At 45.4% G+C, this 19526-nt stretch overlaps 1 long non-coding RNA gene across 1 annotated transcript in view; it reads right to left on the bottom strand.

Annotated features, from left to right (window-relative positions):
* The window catches only part of LOC125429395, a 59147-nt gene extending 50398 nt beyond the window's left edge, over nucleotides 1–8749 (bottom strand). Inside the window, exon 1 of the long non-coding RNA XR_007243983.1 lies at nucleotides 8529–8749. This is a non-coding gene — a long non-coding RNA (uncharacterized LOC125429395). The remainder of the gene's footprint in view (nucleotides 1–8528) is intronic.
* Between the last annotated feature and the right edge of the window lie 10777 nt (nucleotides 8750–19526).

Raw genomic sequence — 19526 nt, 5'->3', positions numbered from 1 at the left:
GTTGACCTGGAAACTAGGGCTGGTCCAAAACACAGCAGCAAGGCTCAGGATATCACACCAGTTTTACACCAGATGCACTGGTTACTAGTTGAATTCCAGATAATGTGCTAAGCATTGGTTTTAATCTTTGCCTTCAGCAGTCTGGGACCCTCATATCTTCCAAACCCCATCTCCCCATACTGCCCACAGAGGACACTTTTGTCACCTGACAGTAATTTACTGGTGGTCCCCGACCCAAAGGATATCCAGTTGGCCCTGGCTGCAATCTGATGGAACTCTCTGTCTGCTAACAACAGGGCTCTGTGGGATCTCGATCAGTTCTTCAGAAGCGTGAATCTTTGGAGAGCACAAGCCACCCTTCCATTTGCACTTGAACTCAAAAAGAGCAATACACATTGGTGGCATCAGACATAAGACTTAAACTTCATTAGGATTGTACCTCCTTGTTGCCATGCAACCAAATAGGGCAGATCAGTTTGGATTCTGGCAACTAATCAGTGCATGCGCAGAATAACACTCTGAAGTTGATTTCCAAGCGAGATGGAAGCTACATGAGCTCTTGCTCTCCAAAACAGGTGCATGATCATTTTGCTCCCTTCTCCTGAAGCATGAATCCCGCCCTGCCCTCCTTCCTAAAAATGGAGAAGGCTCCATTTCCCAGCCAGCCACAGGGGACTGCCTTCTGTCCTTACAATGGACTTGCAGACCGCCTGGAGTACCTTTGAAGAGCCACCCCAGGGGTCCCCAAATTTCAGTTTGTGAAAAATGTCTCAGTCCGTTCTGCTTTTCTCTCTCTGCTTCACTCCCCCTGTCTTTGCTTCAGGAGCAGGCATCAACTGTTTAACAAGTCCTGTCTGAGAAATCTCACCCTGAAACCCATGTGCTCTAATCCCATTAAATATGCACCAGCTTCCATAACTTCGCTTCCCCACTCCCACCCCCACTGCTTCATCTGTCTTTCTCCGAGGCCTTTTCCAGCTTGAAAAACCATTGCTCACTTTTGGCAGGGGGCCCTGCAGCTCTTTTTTTTTTTTTTGCAGGGATTTGGGCAATGAATCAGCTACCTGCAGCTGTTCTTTAGCCTGCCACCCAAGTGCAGGAATTTCTAATATTAAAGTTGCCATGTACCTTTCCCAAGGACTGGTTTAGTACAACGTCAAATCCTTTCTCCACCACAAACTCGTTTCCAGGCTACCTTGAGCCCCAGAACCTCTTGTTCTAAAAAATTAAGCAATGGGAGAGGATTGTTATCCTCCTGTCACTGCCAGACTAGAAACCCCGAGTGACCTCTCTGGGTGGAGCATGCAGGTGGGGGGAACCCTTCATCTGGCTGCTCTTAATGCAATGAGTCAACCGCTGTCATTAAGAGGGAAGTTCCTGTGGTGAGCATCCATTTCCTACCCTGCCTCTTATTCTCAGGGCTGTTAACAGGTGACAGTTTTTGTCCAAGCTCATGTCATTTTCTCATGTCATTTTCTCCAAGTCGTCGACTTCACAGCAGGCTCTGCTACCGCACTGAGATGAACTGTGTGAAATTCCAAGCCCCATAAACATGCAGACACTTAGCCCTGGGAGGCTCAACATCCTCTGGGAAACTAATCTGTTAAATATCACCCTGGGGTTTGCCTGGTAAGTACGAGACGCACGTGTCTTTACAGGTTGGCTGTCATGGTAAAAGCCTCTCCTGATAATACATACAACGGCCACACCGCTCCACACCCTGGCAACGTTACACGAGATGGCTGCCTTGGCAAGACTCAGTCATAGCATCAGTTCCTGTTCCTCTCTAAGGAACTGGGCTGGTGGTGTGACTAATAATTCGAAGGACATGGTTCCAATCCATACATAAGCCTTGTCTAAAAAACACCCTGTCGTGGCTCATCATCAAATGGTATCTTTGCCTTGGGTGCAAGGAGTTCAATCCAAATTAAGTAGTAAAGTGCTGTCAAGTTGCAGCCAACTTATGGTGACCATTTATGGGATTTTAAAAGCAAGACACTAATTTCCACCAACTCCCCCTTTTTGGCGCAGACCCCTAATTTGCCTCTTGCGCAGTTCCTGAGGGTCTCCGAGAAGAAGCATTTCAGTGGGCTACACGGGGGGGGGGGGGTGTAGGGATGCAAAATTGTTCTGTCCTACTGACAGAAGAGTGCCATGCGTGAGTGGAAGATTTCATGTGAATCCTTTTGTTTGTGTATTTTGTATTCCTGTTTGAGAAGGAGGAGGAGTGTGTTTATTCACAAAATGTACATGTCACCTTTCTGCCAATAAGGACCACCACAGCAGCTAACAGTGTGTGTGTGGGTATATGTTTATGTGTTTATGTACTGCATACATGTGTCTGTATGCAGTAAAGTCCATTGAGAGGGAAAATGCAATAGGCTATAGAAACAGGGGAGCAAGCAGCACCCCCCGCCCCCCGGTAATGGGCATTAAGGCTGGTGAGGAGGGAGAGGGCCACACAAAGCCCTGGCAACTCTGGGTGCCCCAGACTCCCATCCCATCCCATCCCCTCTTCCACCTCCATCACCACTTTGCCATTCTCCCTTGCCATTCTCCTTGGCATTCAGCAGCTGGGTCTTGGTAGCTGCAGCTTTGGCTCTCCTCCTGCCGAGTATTTGGTCTTTGGGGGTTAGGGCAGGGTAGGTGGGTGGGTGAGTGGGGAGGCTTGTGCTGTGTCTGGCAGGGAGGGCAGCTGGCCATTCCTGCCTTGCCAGGCTTGGGTTGGTCTTTGGGGGTTGGGAGGGTGGCGAGGAAATGGGGAGGGTGGTGCTGGGGCCAGCAGGCAGCAAGCAACCACTGCCCCACTGGCCTGTCTTGGTATTTGGGGTGAGGGGAGGGTAGTGCCAGGGCCACTCCGCTGGTCCAGCTTGGTATCTGGGGCAAGGAGAGGGCTGGGGGGGGGAATGGGGAGGGTGGTGCTGGGGCTGACTGGCTTGGTATTTGGACAGCAAGGAGAAAGGGTAGGGCTGGGGCCAGCGGATGGCAAGGTGCCGCTGCCCCGCCAGCCCAGCTTGGTGTTTGGGGGTGAGGGGAGGGTGTCCTGTCCTTGGCTGGAAGTGTGTCCTGTGCGCTGACTGCGGGGAAGTGAGTCATCAATTCATTCCATCCCTTAGCGAAATATGTCTAAGGAGATAGACACACAGACAGACAGACATAGTAAAACCAGTTAAAGCTATCATGTGTAAGATGATGCAAGAGGGTTGGGGGATGCTGTGGGAATACAGAAATCTTAAATAAGTACCATTTTGAAGGTGGAAATAATGATGTTGGTGAGCCATCTACTTCTGCTGTGTCTCTTAATAGGAGAAGGTTTGTTTATTGACTACATTTCCGTACAGCCTTTCCTACTGGGAGCCCAAGACAGTAAATACGGGTTCTCAAACAACATTCCACCTGAACACTGATTAAATGCAGACTTGCTTTGATTCAGAATGGCTGCTTGTATAGTAGCTGCCTTGGGTCTGGGAGTTCTTAACATTTTGCAACCTATTCAAGACCTATTCAAGCAGACCCAGTTAGTCTGATAACACTGACTTCTGCAGTGAAAGCAAGGAGAAAGAAAACAGAGAACCATGTTAATAAGTCTGGAAAGAGGAACCTTGGAAGAATGGAAAGGCTGCAAAAGCCGAAGTCTTAATGGTGGATTACAGGGAAAGTGATGCCTGCAGATCAAATGACAACTTAACTGCTTGGCTCTTTCCTTCCTGGGTAAACTTTGATACTATTACATAGCAAGTGAACCCACTGAATATCTATCTGTCAGGAATGTCTCCAATCAATCAAAAAATCTCAAATATCTGCTTTGTAGCCCTACACGACCTTAACATTTCCGCTGCACAGATCAACATGGAGCAGAAGGTATGGCAACCTATGAGGAAAATAACTTCAGACTGTGCCAGGGACTAATTGCAGAAATAATTGCTTAAATGAAACAGATTAAATCTGAGGTCTGCACTGGGCCATGAGTTGAATCCGAGGCATGGAAGGCATCTATAAAGAATAACTTAAAGGAACCTGCCAAGCAATTAACAGAAACAGGTGCCAAAAAGAGCGATGTAAAAGCCGCCCTGGGAATTGTTCAGGCCCAAATCAAACAATATCCAATCTTCGCTGCTTCCCCCTACCAATGGTTTTGCTCCTGGGTCTGAAAATAATTCTAAGCCTGTCTCGTCAACTGAGTTTAGTTGTTGCTGACATCATGGCGGTGTCTTTGGCTGCTTCCACACGGTGCTTTGTTTCCCCACTTGAAATGCAGGAAGCTCTTGCATTAACAGGGAACATCTGTATGGCTTTGAGGCATTCTCAGGGCTTTCTCTTTTAACCAGAATAAAAAAGCTCAAAGGGGAACCCCTGTGAACACTTTACATGATCCCTATGGTGAAGGGGGTGCTTTCCAAATGGTGAGGAGCCCTCACTGCTGTGCACCATTCCAGTTATTTGAATCTCTTTTTGTATCTCTTTAGGCAATTATCCACAGGGCAGCGGCCGCGTGTCGGGGCAAGAAATCTGGTCTTGACGCACTTCCTCCCTGGCGCATGCTGGGAGCAGAAGCTCGTCACAGCAAGAAATCTTGTCCCAAAGCACTTCCTCTTGCCCTGCCCCTGTGCTTCTTGCTTTCCCCGTAGATAGTGGGAGCACTTCTGACATGACTTTTGTGCCAGAGCGAGGCAAGGGTGGGCAGACCCAGCCATCGGTAATCGGCCTTTAAAGAGCTTTCTCCTCTTTGCCTCATGAGCCATGCTGTAGCCTTACAGCATGGTTCACTCATAAAAGTGAGGAGAACGTGGAGCTTCATGGCCATTGAGGAAACCACCTGTCTCACCACCCCATTTGCACAAGTGTGACAGGGGAAAAGGGGAAAAGCTGCTAAAGGTCCTTGGATCTCAGTAACATGGGTGCATTCGGTACATAGGCCTTAGACTGATATCATATATCCATTTTCCACATTTATATCCCATCCTCCCCCCCCCAAAAAAATATCTATTTTCTCTCACACAGCAACCCTGTAAGGTAGCTTAGACTGAAAGTGAATGATTTGCCCACTGAAATTCCTTGCCCAAGTGGGGGTTAACACCTAAGAAGCCCAAACCTAACAATTACACTTCACTGCCTTCCTGGCCATATACCTTATGCCTTATAGACTTTCTGGGAAGACTCAAAGGCTCATTCCGCACATGCAGAATAATGCACTTTCAAACTGCTTTCAGTGCTCTTTGAAGCTGTGCGGAATGGCAAAATCCACTTGCAAACAGTTGTGAAAGTGGTTTGAAAATGCATTATTTTGCGTGTGCGGAAGGGGCCAGAGGGTCTTCTTTTTTATAATCTGTTTTCAGGATTGTTTAAAATCAGTTTTCAGATCTTTCCACAGAACCAAGCTAGCATAGTCCTCACAACCTTTGAAGCTCTATTGGATTTAGAGATAGCTCACTGAAGTTCTGGTTTCCAAGTGTCTGCAATCTCCTCATCCAAATGATTCCGTAAGAATAGTAGACTGCACACTACTATGGGATGTAATCTAAAAATGATGGAAGCATGAACAGAGGCATAGCACAATGTCATTGTGTGAAATAGTAAGCGACGCATACAAAATAACAGCTTGAATCCACTAGAGCATTTCCACAGATAGAAGGATTTTCCGCCTGCAAAGCATGACTTTCTCACCTCCTCACCCCTCACTGCAGGCTAAAATGCCTCCTGGAATGTGCCTCCTGGGAGGCAGGGGATTGAGAGCATGCAACAGGACACACAGCATTACAGGAAGGAAAGTTCCTATGGACTGAAATAATATTCCTGAAGTTCCCTTTCTCTCTACATTAAAAAAACAACAACAGAATTTCTTAGCTGCCACAGGAAGGCTTGATTATAAGCACTGGAGGTCCTCTGAAACTCTGGCTCTTTCTCCCCATGGGTGCAGCAGGTATGGGATGCAGCTGTCATGCAAATACTGATGGAACACATCCAAACAGCTAAAGGTCTACAAAAGAAAAATAATTTCCTGGACATCTGTGATGCATTTCTCATGCGCTATGCACGAGAATGATAATTCCTTATAGACATCTATAGGTTCTGAAAGGCTGAGTTACACTGGTCAAAGTTTAGGGGGCACTCACAGCTGGATCAGTATATTATTATGCTGTTGCCTTGTTTTAAAAGGGGTTAAGAGTATCAGAGGTACAGAAAGGCTTCCACTGATTTCATGTAACATCATCATAACACAGTGGCGGGTGTAGTGTAATAACTGGAGCATGAACCAAGAATCAAAGACTCCTGCCTCAGCCACACATTTAGTGGGTGACCTAAAATAAGCAAATGTCTTGTAGCCTCAGCTCACTATGGAGATCATTATAATGTGCTATTTTACACGGTAGCTGAAGGGAGTTAAATTATAATAGAACCCAGCACTCCAGCTCAAAACAACCAGATGGGACCATTTGTGAAGATTCTGTTGCTACTCCACACGTGCATGAACCTCTTGTGACCTTTTCATCATGGGAACCAATGCATTGAAAATATCACCAGGAGCTTCAGTTCATGTGGAAAGAGTCCACAGTGCAGCTGCTCTCCCAATTTCCAGCAAGGACAATGATGGCATGGGAAGGAAGGAACTATTTCCATACTCCAGGATGTGGAGATATAAGTCACCACAGTGGTTTCCTAGCCCACAGAACTAATAACAGAATGGGCCTTGGACATGGAATGGGAAACCAGTAACAACCAGATATGTTACATGAATACTTCAAAATTCCATCTGTATTTGCAAGTCATAGAATCATATAGTTGGAAGAAGCTATACTAGTCCAACTCCATGCTCAATACCTAGAGCATCCCAGACAAGTGTTGTCCAGCTGCTGCTTAAAGGCTGCCAGTGTGGGGGAGCTAGGTAGCTAATTCCATTGTTGAACAATTCTTACTGTAATTTCCCCCTAATATCTAGTAGGAATCTTTCTGTCCATAATTTACACCCATTATTGTGAGTCCTATCCTCTTCTGCCAACAATTACAGCTCTTTGCCCGCCTCTGACAGCCCTTCAAACACTTAAAAAGAGCAAACATAGTCCCCCCCCTTTCAATCTCCTCTTCTCCAGAATATATATTCCTAGGTCCCTCAGCCTTTCCACATAGGGCTTGGTCTTCCTAGTATCACACGCATACATATAATACAAGATAGTGAATCTGACATACTGCAGGGCTTGAGAGGCATACTTTCTGTCTCCTGACTCAATCTAAACACATAGGGGCAGAGAGTGCAGCGCTTCTACACCTGTCCACAGATCCTTAGAATAGAGAGCCTCACCGTCTAACCATTGGTGGCGTCCTCAGGGCTGGACTTTAGAGCACCAGCAGCCCTGGGTCAGCAAGGGGACCCCAAATGCAGATTGCATTCCATTCAACCCACCTCCACTTTTATTCTTCCAGTGCATTCTGGGAACTGTAGTACTCAAACACTCATCACCAGTGTTGAAGACTGACCAGGACAAAGGCAAGATCATTAAATCCAGGATCTTAAAAACATCTCACTGTACCACTGTTGAGAACTGTAGAGAGTCAGCATTTTGGAAAACAAAGCAAGATAACTGGATCCAGAGGTGGGATCCAACCAGTTCTCACTAATTTTTTCTGAGTGCCAAGAAGGGGTTACTAAAGCAACCTCCCTGCCCAATAAGGACTGGAGGTGGCGTGTGTGCGGTGGTGCCACTGTTTGAATCCCACCACCATCGGAACCTGTTGTTAAAATTTTTCGATCCCACCACTGACTGGATCCCCAACTAAATCCCGCAGCTACTTCATCCAGCCATCTCTACCATGTACTTTAGGGCTGACAGACAAGGAAACAAACTTCAGTGCCAACTTGAGAAGAAAGAGAAGGCATCTTTTTTAAGCACGCAGCCAAACCTGACTTCCCATAGCCTTCCTGCACATTCAAAATGTAAAACAAACCAGCGCTGCAGTGTTTGTATAATCCCAACAGCCTAAAGTGAGTTCAAGTGGAACTACTTAAAGGGGGGGGGGGGCGAAGAGAGAGTGGGAGGGGTGTATCCAAATCCCTCCATCTCTCCAAAGCCCGGTTCAATGAGGAAATTCAGAACTTCCCAATCTCGCCTGCCTGCCCTATGCAAAGATGTCACCCAGCCTCGGCCCCTCCTTCCTGCCCTTCCCCCACCTCCTCCAAAGGAAGCCTCGCCCGCAGCTCCCAGCTCCGTGCGCGCTGGATACTGGATGTTAATGGCCAGCGTGCATAAAGTCTCCGAGACAGCTGCGTTGACTGCGTGCCAGCCCGACCCGGATTCTAGGACAGGCGTTTGATTAGCTCATTGCAGGTGGCACAAAGAGCAGAAAAGGGACACAACAACGCGGGCCCCCCAGCCCACTCCCAGCCAATGTCTGGAAGAATAAAAACAAAGTCTCTCCCCCTCTCCCCCGCCACTAGGGAGGAGGAAGAGAGGAGGGGGAAGGGACGGCGAGAGGCGGCAACGGCTTCAGTGGCGGAGCTGGCTTCCTTGCTGGGTGCCCGCGCAGGTTCTTACCCATGAGGAAACACTTCAGCCAAGAAAAGGATTTGCGCTTATGAAATCCTGCCGCCATAAAGTTTGTTTCTTCACACACTTGATGTTTCCTCTGTGATGGGACAGCCGCTGTCACCCGTCCAGCAATGCCAACAAACTCACGCAGGCGAGCATGTGCCTCCTTTGCAAGAGGGAAAACAGGTTTGGGGGAAGAGAGCTCCGGAGCCTTCCTTGGCCCTGAACCAAATGTTTGCTTCTGGAGGTTTGCACAACGTGCCACCAAAGCCCACTTTGCAGAGCCTGATGTCACTGTGACATTTGTTTTAAAAGTTAGTCTCGTGCGCATAGCCGTTCCCATGGTTGCCCCGCACCCCTGTATTTTTTTTTTCCATTTCAACCGACTTCCAGTGTGGCAAAAAGCTCAAAATGAACATTGAGAAGAAAGAAAACCACACAGGCTCCTGTGGCTGGGACAGGGAGGGGATGGGGTAGGGTTGCCAGTTACCTACTGTCAACAGTCAGCTGCACAAAGTGTAAAGAGTTTAGGCATGCTCCTTAATGACTCATTACCAATGGAGGCTCAAGTGACGCAGGTGACTCGCCTGGCTTTTTTCCACTTATGCCAGGTGAGACAATTGGCACCCTACCTGGCCTAGACCAACAAAGCCACAGTAATCCACACAATGATCTCCTCTAGGTTAGACTAGTGCAACCGCCTCTTCACAGGGCTGCTCTTGGGCTTGCTCTGGAAACGTCAGCTGGTACAAAATGCAGCAGTGTGGGTCCTCATAGGGACCCTATGGCGTGTGCATGTACAACCAGTGCTTCGCCAGCTGCACTGGCTCCAGGTGGAGCACCAGATCAGGTTCAAATTTTTGGTAACGATCTTTAAAGCCCTAAACAGTCTGAGGTTCGCGTACTTACGGGACCGTGTTGCCCGATACATCCCTGTAAGATCATTATGATCAGCAAATGAAAATCTGATGGTGATCCCTGGCCCAAGAGAGTTCCGGCTGGCCTCAACCAGGGCTAGGGCTTTTTCGGTCCTGGCCCCTACCTGGTGCAATGCTCCCTCTGGAGACACCAGGGCCCTGTAGGCTCTATTGCAATTCTACGGGGCCTGCAAGACAGAGCTGTTCAACCAGGCTTACGGTTCAAGCAGCTATGGTGCACCATCAATGGCCCTTCCTACTTCTCTTTCCCCATTCCCTTCCCTCTTTCCTATGTTGTCCTCCCCATGGCCTAACTTTCTGACCGTTCCTTTTCTTTCCTTCTCTTCCCTCCTTCCCTTCCCTCTGCCCTCCTGGTTTGTAGTATTAACTTCCACTGTTGGGTGAAAGGGATAGTTATTTTATGTAGGTAGGATTTCCGCCTGAGACAAATAGGAAGTAGCTCTTAAACTGTAATTTAAAATTGAAAACTTATTCATACTGTATTTGTATTATTTTATTGTGATATTATTGTATATTGCATTAAGAAGGCTGGAAACCAACCTGAGCCAGGAAAATGAAGGGTGGTATATTAATCCCAATAAATAAATGGTGCACAGGGTTTTGTTTTCGTTTAACAAGGGTGGGAAAAGGGGATATAATGGAGTTGTTCAGTTTACTAGAAATGTTACTGCCTTTAATGTTGCAAGCTAACAAGTTTATTTAGGGAACAAAGTAAAATGCTACTCTGGGCACCTAGGAGGAAGGAGGGGGCAAACATGTAAGGGACAACAAGCAAACTATTCTCCCATAAGGACAGAGGTGGAGCTTCCACGGGGAGGCCTGGGGACAAACATCCCAGGCAGCCACTTTTCAATCACATGGGGGTGGAAAATCGTCCCCCAAGGCCACACGCTCACCCCAGGGCAACAGTGCTTTGCCACCACTGCTCTGGAGCTCTAAGAGCCCCTTTACCCCACCTCCCCACCCCCAGCAAGCCCTCTTGGGCTCACCTTCCCCAAGGAAGCCCGGGCCCACAGAGCAGTTCCACGGGCCCTCCCCTGCCTCCCCCCACCCCCGCAAGGAAGCCCGGGCCCTACTACCCCCACCTAACCTTCAGCTTCCCATCTTCCCCCTACCCAAGGTAAGTGAATCTAGCACGGCTTAATGCTGTCTTTGTTTTGTATTATCTATTTATTTTAAAGAATGAGTAGATCTAGAGGCAGAATACAGAAACATTTGTACCATGAAAACAGTTTTAGAAGGTAGCCATGTTTGTCTTTGAATATTATGAACTGTCTTTTTCTATGGTTTGCTTGATAAATTTCTTGGGAGATCAAGAAGGTATTAAAGGGACTAAAAGTTTTAATGAAAGAAAGAAAGAAAGAAAGAAAGAAAGAAAGAAAGAAAGAAAGAAAGAAAGAAAGAAAGAAAGAAAGAAAGAAAGAAAGAAAGAAAGATCATTATTGACCTACAATCTCTCTCCAGTAAGAATGTTAAACTTACCAAAATTTAGAGGAGAGACAGTAGAAGCAGATGGACAGTTTTGACAGTGAAGACACAAATATTTATTTGCATTTGTATCTCTCTCTCTCTCTCGCTCGCTCGCTCCCTCCCTCCCTCCCTCCCTCTCTCTCTCTCTCTCTCTCTCTCTATCTATCTATCTATCTATCTATCTATCTATCTATCTATCTATCTATCTATCTATCTATCTATGCTTTAAGATGCATTTTGCTACTATACTACACTTGTATGCTTGTAGATAAAACCAATAGTTTACCAAGATTCTATAAGTCTCCAGTGCTCTCTCATCCAAAGAAAGCAAAGTTCTTAAGGACTTCCCGTGGACTTCCTCACTCAAGGAAGTAGGAAAAACTTTAAAATTATTTTCTTTGCTGAGTTGTCTCTTAAAAGATCAGAACCTCCAAACTATCTCTTTCCAAGAAGGACTAAGTCATAGTTTGCCCAGTCACCCTCTCTGACACCCAAAAGCCAGCAACAGAATGAAAGTAGCCAGGAGTAGCCAAGTATTCATTCCCAGCAAAACATTAAAAAGTTCTTAATTTAAATATCTTCATATTTCACTCACATTGATCACTGCCTTTAAATAATCAGGATAACCCAATGTAGGCTGGCAGTTCCATTACTTACATCCATACAATATTGAACCCAGTTCTGAGTAGACAGAGGAAATCAAGGGTTTAAGAGAGGACAACTGGAAGATGATTGATCCATGAGGAAAAGATTAAGAGGAAGATGAGAGAAGAAAGAAACATGGAGGAATAAAAGGACAGAGAAAAGATGCAGATTTGTTAGGAGCTGCAAAGGTGAGGAAGGATGAAATACATTTATTGGTTTGAAATAGTCATCCAAATCTTTGGCTTCAGGTTTGACCAACAAAAGCTTTGAGGTCCCTCCATCATTAGAAGTTGGCAGAAGAGATTTGGTAACATCTGGCAAAGATAAGTTTGATATTATTAACCCTATAAGCAGAACAGACTAAATGACTCCTAAAATTCCTTCCAGACCATCATTCCAATTTTGTGATGGTCATGCCATTCACAAAAAAAAATCTTCAAATTACAATGTAATTTTTCCCCATTAACTTTACATAAATACATTGTTGCTAATCTATGCCTGTCTGGAACTGGTGGTATTTCTCTGTACCATTTTTGCACAGTCTAGGACCAGTGAGAAGGAATCATGTCGAAATAGCCATACCTTTATTATCAACAGGGAAGAATTTGCTAAATCATAGCTTAACCAAAGTACAGGGATAAACAAGGGCAAAGTTAGTCCCATATTGTAGCAATCTTCTGGTCACAGCCATTAATTGTATCCTGCTGCTCTTGTAATCTGACCAAATATATGTAAAACACATTTCCCTCCTCTAAACACTTGCTGAAGGAACATTAACTACTTCAGTACCATATACATCCAAGTTCCTGCGCATAACAGATAGAGCAAAAGAAGTCAACATTCCAGGGACAAATTGTATGGTTTCAACCTCCATTTTTCCCTGGCTTCCTTCCTGCACCAAAGGCATGGATCTGCCATGACAAACATCAGTGGGAAGCCACTCCAGCTTCTCAGTGGAAGGAGGATATGGTCCCAGCTGGGGGCATCCTTTCTTTAAAAGCATATGACATTTCCAGACCTATGCTCTTATTTTTATTTTGTTTTGGAGGGCCACATGCAGCTCATGCCTTTAATGTTCTGGAAAATGGAGGGAGTCATGGCTGTCTTATATCACACACAAAAATGCCATCACAAATGAGGAACAACACCCCCCCTCTTTTAAAGTACATGCTTGGCCACAAAAGGCCAACAGAACTTTAAGACAATCAAAACAGCTTTCATATTTGCAAAAAGAAAGAAAGAAAAAAGAAAGACTTTCTGCAATTGAAAAAAAAGAAAACTGTAGAAATAATTGAGGTGTCTTCCCTGATTACCATCGTATTGAGGCTGCTGTTCTGTAACTTGGAGGCATTTATGTAGCACATCAAGGGCCGTTTCCGCACGGGCATTAAATGGCGGCCTGGAGACGGCAAAAACGCCGTCTCCAGGACGCCATTCGCACAGGGGGGCGCAGCTGCATCGCAGTCGCGCCGCCCGCCCGGCCCGAAGCCGGCGTTTTCCCAGAGCGCTGGAAAGCGCTCTTTTTGGGGAAACACCACCGTGAAGCCGCTACCGAGCGAACAGCAGCGGCTTCACGACGCCTCCCCCACCCGGCACTTACCTTGTCCCTGGGCCTCCGGCGCGTCGCCGAGGCCTGGGGACACGCCACCCTGGCCCCGGGCCTGCGCATACCGGAGGCCCAGGGACAAGGTAAGTGCCGGGTGGGGGAGGCGTCGTGAAGCCGGGTTGGCCGGGCTCCGGCGCTCCGTGGCGCCGGCTGCCCGGCTGTTTCCGGGACCGTCCGTGCGGACGGTCCCAGCGTCGTCGGGTCGGCGCGCAATGCGCCGACCTAGCCGTTTCCGCCTCCATGTGGAAACGGCCCAAGATTGTGAAGCCATTCAAACAGAGCCCCAACCTAATCCCTCATCGGCCATCACAAAGGACATGAGGAATTTGCTGCTATAGTCCACACTTGGGAAGGAGGTGTGGGCACATTTGCACACATACACAGAGATTCCATGGTCTTTGCAATACCATATCCCCACCCCTATTTCTGGTTTAGAACTACAGCATGAAATGAAATTCAAGCAGATTTCTCTTTTGATGTATTGTAATTAAAGTTACTTTATTAAACTTTTGTATAATAAAAATGTGAGTGCCATGAGAAAAGAAAGAGTAAGGCTTGTGGGTGAAGATGTAAAAAGGAAAATGCAGTGTAAAAAGAATGACCCCTGAAAGAGGCAGAGCAACCTTTAATAAAGACATGCCCTAAGCCAAGAAATCAAATATGGGAGACAAACAGGGACTGAGCAAAGTGTAAAAACAGGAAGTTTCATAAAAGAGTATAAATTAAATGGAAAACATTTATTTCAAAAATGTAACTGGACCAGTTATTTCATTAAAAAAAATAAAGCCCAAATATTCATCAATATACTTTTAATGGCTATATTACCGGTAACTTATCTGTATGAGTTCCATATTGCAATACATTACATGTGGCACGACCCTTATATGACAGAGTCACAGAATCTTCAGAGTCTGGGATTTAATTTAAAATAGAAAAATTCCCAGCATCTATTCTCATGGAAAAGAAGGTATATAACATATCACCTACATGCTCACTATAAGCATAAACTTCAAAGGCCAGAATTTAAGTCTCTGTCACTCATTGTACCTCTAGGTTAAGACAATTCCAGTTGTGTCTTTTTAAATTCATCCCAGCTAGAGATGTCAAATTTTCAAAACTTATAAATCCATGAAAAGAAAACATTTTTTAAAGGAAACCAGAAAATTGAGGGAAAATTGAAATGCAATCAGTACTTCTTTGACCAATCTAAACTTCACTGCTTCACCATCTCAACATGAATCATTTATAATTTAGCAAAGAAAATTGTATTCATTGGCACAATGATTGAACTGAAAATTAGAAACGCCTTAGTTTTCTATAAGCAAAATTGCAAATACACCCCATACTTGAGAGAGTTCCTGCACCGTATGCGAATTTAGCACACATATCTTAATTTTTGCCACTTGAGAGGTTCTGAAGAAAGATGAAATTAGATTTTTTTTTTCCTTCTGCAATTGGTTTTTTCCAGTGCTCCAAGTTTCCCCATTTTTCCATCAGAGAAATGGGGGATCCCCTAAAGAAAACAAGGGGAGTCTTGTCACACACAGTTGCTATCATTTATTCAACCTGAGGCCCTTTCCTCATGGGCCAGGATTGCAGGTGCACACCAGGATATATGATCCAGGTGCAGCCCCAGGGCCATTTGCACGTTTCCGTGCAGACAGCCCCAGAGCTGCCGTGGCTCACGTTTGCACCTCCACATGGAGGATGCACCCCCGCTGCCTTGGTGATGCCTCAGGGGTCAGAGGGCTGGTCATCCCCTCCTGCGGAGCTGTGTAGAAGAGAAGGTAAGTTATTTTTAAAAAGGATGCACCCAAAAGCAGCACGTTCTACCCGTGGCCGTTCGCTCAGCAGTGGGTGTAAAACGGTGTTTCTGAAAAAAACTTGCAAGTTTCAAAAACACCAGTTGGGAAAAATAACACTGTGCAGCCTTGTTTCAGGGGCAAAAGCCACGCAAAGTTCTCCCCCCAACCGGTGCTTTTACTATGCTTGCACCGCTGTTATTGGCCTGTGTGGAGTGGGCCTGAGTCTTGTGGTACTACTGAGCTTGGATGCCCCTTTAAGCAAACCTGTGCTCTTCCTGACAGAAAATCTCTGTCTGTTCTTCCTTTCTATCCCAGGTTGCTTATGTCCCAGGGCTCCTGGTTCAGCCAAGGCAACATAAGCTGCAATCCTATAAACACTTTCCTGGAAGTAAGACACATTGAATAAAACGGGATTTACATTTGACTAGACCTGTTTAGGATTGCTCCATAGCCTTACAGGATCACATCCAGCCAGTTTACTATTCTTTTCCTGCATTACAGGCAGAAATACCTTTTCAGCATTGACCATGTGGTTCCTAAGACCCAGTCCTGCTCAGAAAGATCAAATAAGCCTATGCAGCAATAAAGACAACCACTTGGTCGATATTTGAGGCAGAATGCTGCTGAGCATGTTCAGCAGCAACTGAAGCTCTTTGCTCTGTTCTTCCCACAATTTGTGATAGACAACACTGTTAAAAATATGATCAAAGTAAGTCTAAATTAGACAGAAGTCTAAATGAGACAGAAGTCTAAATTAGACAGAAAGTCCTATGTTTCCACAGTCAAGGATAGATTCTGGCCCATTTTCCCATTATGATCTGTTTCAACCTCAGCTGTGGGCTTTACTCTGCACCTAATTGTAGTACTGTAGCTATGGAGGAAACCATAAGAGTTTCTCTGCCCCAACCCCTACCATCAAGTAGGATGCAATAACTGTCAACCCATCCCAGACAGGTGTTTGCCAAGCCTCGAAGAGATTAGCCTCACCCAGCCTTGAGACATTCTCTGTAAACACAGGCTTAGCTTCCATGCCCTTGCTAATGAGCAAAGTGCCTTCCTGAACTTCTCTTGCAGTTTTAATGACTAATGGCATTCTGCATCTCCTTCATTTCCTGTAGCCATGCAGGTACAGATGGTCGTATCATTAGACAACAGCATTGCTGTGGGACGTTCATATGTGCATGCCTGCATAGCTATGCATTGGTGGGAAGTAAATAAAAAATAGACTCGTCTCCATGCAAAGGCATGACAGCAACCCAGATTGTTTTTGCTAGCTCTAGTCGCTGCCTACACGGAGGCATGAGAACACGAAAACAGAAGAGTGGGTTATTTTATCCTGACTGCAACCCACTCTGTCTGTGGGTGCAGAAGGGGCCTAAGTGCTGTACCATTCCCAGATTCCACCATGCCTGGCCCCTGCTTCAAACCTCCAGAAACATCCTAAGACAGAGCTGTCTTAGACAGAGCTCTGCCACTCCTCACTGTGAGAGTGGGAAGAAGGCCATTGTATAAGGGGTGAAACTGTGCCCAAGCCTCAGCCTGGAGTGTATGGAAGAAAAGAGAAGGAAGGGGGTGATGTTCTTCAACTTTACCCCAGCAGTTCTTAAAGGCTTGAATATGTAGTTCTAGGCTTGAGATTCCCGGTTTAAGCCCTCTCCTCCGACCAAAAACAAAACAAAACCCCTGACAAGAAGGCAGCTGAAACACCACGAGGATGATTTGTGATTTATTATATTGTTATCCTTCCCTTCCTCTAACATATGCATATAATAGTATTTCAATCTAAAAATCACCCTGTGATATAGATTAAGAGTGTCATAAGTAAGCCGTGTGGCTCTGTTACATCCAAGCCCCTGCTTTCTAATTGCTGCATCACACTGGCTTTGCTAATTATCTGCAAACTGAAGGTCATGTGTTCTAGATCCAGTTACCTCAGGAAAACAGACCCAGAACAGAAAGCCAGCTTCGCAGAGTGATTAGAATGTCAAGCTGGGATTGGAGACGCCGAGTTTCAAAGCGCCCCAAAGCTCATTGGATGTCCTTGTGCAAGGCACTCTGAACTTGACCTACCTCACAGAGTAAAATGGAAGAGGAGAAGAACCGTGTGTACCTCTTTGGGTTTCTGCAGAGGAGGATAGGAGGGAAATGTAAAAGGCGGAAAAGAGCTAATAGCTTGGCACAGAATACACCACTCTTCTATAAAACAGTTTGAAGTTAAAAGAAAAGTAAATTTGCTAAAGGACGTGTCAATGGTTCTGCCTCTCAAATATTTTACAATGTTTTTGAGCTGTGCTTTTTTGCATTGGTTTATTTAGTCATCAGCAGAACCTCCACAACACATGAACTGAGATATATTACAGTGGTGGGATCCAAAAATTGTCTGTAGACATTTATACATTTTTTCTTTTTCCTCTGCATTGTTTACAGAATGTACTCTTCTGCCTATTACTGCACTTAAAAAAACCTGTTCTCTAATGATGCAATCTAGATTTATTGCATTGTTTGATTGTATTTTACTGCTCTTTACTGCACTATTTTTTATAAAGCTATAATTTGCCTTGAATTGTTAGGGTTGCCAAACTACAAGCGGGTCCCAGAGATTTCCCAGAGTTATAACTGATCTTCATATTATGGAGGTCAGTTCTTCTGGAGAAAATGGGTGCTTTGGAAAGTGAACACTATGGCATTATAACCCACTAGGTTTTCCCCTCCTCAAACCTTACCTTCCCTATGCTCCATGCCTAAATCTCCAGATATTTCCCGCCTTGGAATTGGCAACCCTATGATTAAGGAAGGCAGACAATACATTATAACCAATATTTGGTTCTTGTGTTCTGTACCAAAAATGCTAACAGACATAATACATCTGGTTTTCCTACCTAGAGCAATATGATTTGGGCCACTGAATGAGATTGTCCTGAGCTTTGGAGTTAGGTGTCATCAATATGCAAATAACTGCCAACTCTAAAGTTCATTATCCAAGCTTCCAGGTGCATCAGTCCTGGTTCTGAACTGGTGCTTTGAGGCTGTGGTCAGGTGGTTAAGGCAGAACAAACTGAAGCTGAATCCAGACAAAAGAGAACTAATGCTGATTGGGGAAGCTGATATTCTAAAGAGAGTGAATCCACTTATCCTAGACCGAATGATTTTGTCTTTTTCAAAGGGAGTTACAAGCTTAGAGGTGCTCACAAATTCTGCCTTGGTGACAACTTAAAAACTGTAACAGTCCAACTATTGTCAAGGTCTAGCCATCTGGAACATGGGTTGCTCATTCTGAAACAGCTACAAGGGCTGCTGGTCTGAATTAAGTTCAAGGTGCTGGTTAAGACCTTTAAAGCCCCGAATGACCATCTTCTTCTTTATGTAGGACCATCTTCTTTTTTTATGTCCCTGTGTGCCAGCTATGACCTTCAGGCAGCCATCTATTGGCTCTCCCAACATTTAGAGTATCCCATCCAGCATTGCCTAGAACCTAACCCTTTTCCTTTATGGTTCTTGCTCTATGGCAGTGGTTCTCAACCTTCCTAATGCCGCAACCCTTTAATACAGTTCCTCATGTTGTGGTGACCCCCAACTCTTAATATTTATCCATTTTACAGATGGAGAACACTGATGCAGAGAGTCTTAGGCAACCCCTGTGAAAGGGTCGTTCGACCCCCAAAGGGGTCCCGACCCACAGGTTGAGAACCACTGCTCTATGGAGACCTCTCCTTGAAGAGGTGAAGCTTTTCAGGAGGTGGTTCGAGGCATGCCTGTTTGCAAGGACTTTTGAATTAGCAGATATTTTTAAGGGCTAGAAGACAGATTTGGGGTTTGCTATTTTATTTTTGGTTTTAAATGGGAAATGTTTTTAACTGCTTCTAAACAGCCTGTTGAAAAAGGCTGCAGTTGGCCAACAGAACAAGAGCCAAACTGGTGGGTATTCAAGCATCCATAGTACAGATGTTGCTTATGCGTACACCGATGCACAAGGCAGGAGCCTTATATTTATTGTTCTTGCCACATGAAACAATTTTCTATATACTACACATGGGAAAATAATATTTATATTGTTCTTCATATAGTAAAGGACAAGCAGGGGATCTGCAAGGACTTCCAGGGAGAGATTACCCTCTCCCACTATTTCATCTTTCCCTTCCTTGAAAGTCCCCATAGTCACCCTTTTCCTATTCCCTTCTGTCCTTCCTATTCAATCGACTTTTATCTGCCCTAGGTCTCAGCTTCCCTTCCTGCTATAGCCTCTCCCTGGGAAAACTTTGTGCTGGGTCCACATACTCAGTGGGGAACCTGCAACTACTTGCAAAGGACAACTGACTTTCCCCTTCCTCTTTTTATGTCTTTCTGGCAGTTCCCATATCCTCACCTTTTCCAGATTCCTTCTCTCCTTCACATTCACCAACCAACCTTCCATATGGCCCCATTTTCAGATATATTTGTTTACTTCATTTATATCCCGTCCTTTCTCACAATGGGAACTCAAATCAGCTGACATCATTCTCATCTCTTTACAACAACCTTTATAGCAGAGTAGGCTCAGAAT

This window comes from Sphaerodactylus townsendi, linkage group LG03 (assembly GCF_021028975.2).
Source record: "Sphaerodactylus townsendi isolate TG3544 linkage group LG03, MPM_Stown_v2.3, whole genome shotgun sequence".
Classification (NCBI taxonomy): Eukaryota; Metazoa; Chordata; class Lepidosauria; order Squamata; family Sphaerodactylidae; genus Sphaerodactylus; species Sphaerodactylus townsendi.
Note: the sequence above shows the minus strand (reverse complement) of the source record. Positions and strands in the feature narration are given on the sequence as shown.